The sequence below is a fragment of the Penaeus monodon genome, chromosome 30 (assembly GCF_015228065.2).
Source record: "Penaeus monodon isolate SGIC_2016 chromosome 30, NSTDA_Pmon_1, whole genome shotgun sequence".
Taxonomy (NCBI): domain Eukaryota; kingdom Metazoa; phylum Arthropoda; class Malacostraca; order Decapoda; family Penaeidae; genus Penaeus; species Penaeus monodon.
Genome location: NC_051415.1, coordinates 11,473,228 through 11,474,579, shown reverse-complemented (window position 1 = coordinate 11,474,579; position 1,352 = coordinate 11,473,228).

Here is a 1,352-nt window from a genome sequence, read left to right as displayed (position 1 = left end):
GAGAGTCTTCGAGGTAGAAATGCGATGAGAGGGGAGAGGTGTTGGGTGTGAAAAGAAAGAGACAGGGACAGATATTGGAATAGAGAGAAATTATCAGTGACAAGGAGAGAGAGAGAGAGATAATATGAGAAATAAGAAAGAGCGGGACTTTTTCCACGTAGATTCTTCATCTTTTCCGTCCGGGTGACGCGGCACTTGTGCAGGCCGTTGTTCAGCCTCTATCGCTTCCTTTATTGCCTCTGTCATCGTGCTTCGCCGTCTATTCCCGACCGAGAGACTGGAGGCAAGGAAGCCATTGACCTTCCTTCACTTATCACCTTGTTGTATGCGTGTGATCTTCCGCGGGTCCGAGAGGAAACAAGGAATTTATGTGGCCAGACCCTCCAGAGCCCTCGGGGATGAGGCTGTCTTGTCAGCAGATGAATTAATCTGGCCGGGATATGAGACTCTTGTGCCAACAAGTGAAACTGTCCGGTCAGTATGCAATTTCTGAGAGTCGCATCAACAGATGGGGACAGCTTGATCAGTAGGCAAAGTTAGCCGGGTCAGTAGGCAAGGTAGGTAGGTCAGCAGGTGGCGGCAGTAACGGGGTCGAGGCGCCTCAAGCACACTGCTGAGGGCGACAAAAACTAGTCAGGCCGCGATAGTGGAGATAAGAGATGTGAAGTTCCGCTCCCGGCTGAACCCGTGCGTTGTTGGGTTGGGTGACGTACTGGTGAGAGGGAGAGGCCGTGCACATGCTACCTGTATCGCACGTGCAGGAAGGTCGCGTGCACGGATTTTCGTGCGAGCTTGTTTGTTTACGTGGGCATCATTCAAGTGATAATGCCCGCTGCTAAATTTGGATATCTTGTTGATAATTCTATGCGTTTTAGGGCTTCTTTTGATAAAGGCATTTTGTCCACTGACTCCACTGATAACAATGTTTTTCCTGTGCCACTCCTTTGGCAATTTGCTTGAATATACAAACTGATTGTGACACCTATTTTGCATTCATTAAAAAAACTGGATACATATGAAACTTTGTTGTACCCTTTTAGCTATAATGACATCCGTTAGGACTGTTGACATTGTGTCTGCCTGCTTGTTTGGGTTCTTTCGAAGCGCGATTGAAATCAATTTACTTGTACTTGTTTGACCGTTCCAAGCTTTTTGTTTGTTTACTAGTTTTTGCACTTGTTTGCGCACTTGAGGTGTAGTGTCTGTATGTTCAGTAGTGCATATGTTCACGTGGAAGGTTGTGATTGAGTGTAATTATACAGATACTATGCACGGAGTTCATGATGTCACAGCGCTGATAGAGGGGAGCCGAGCGAGAGAAAAATAGCCGCTGTTAGAGATGAGGGTGCCGA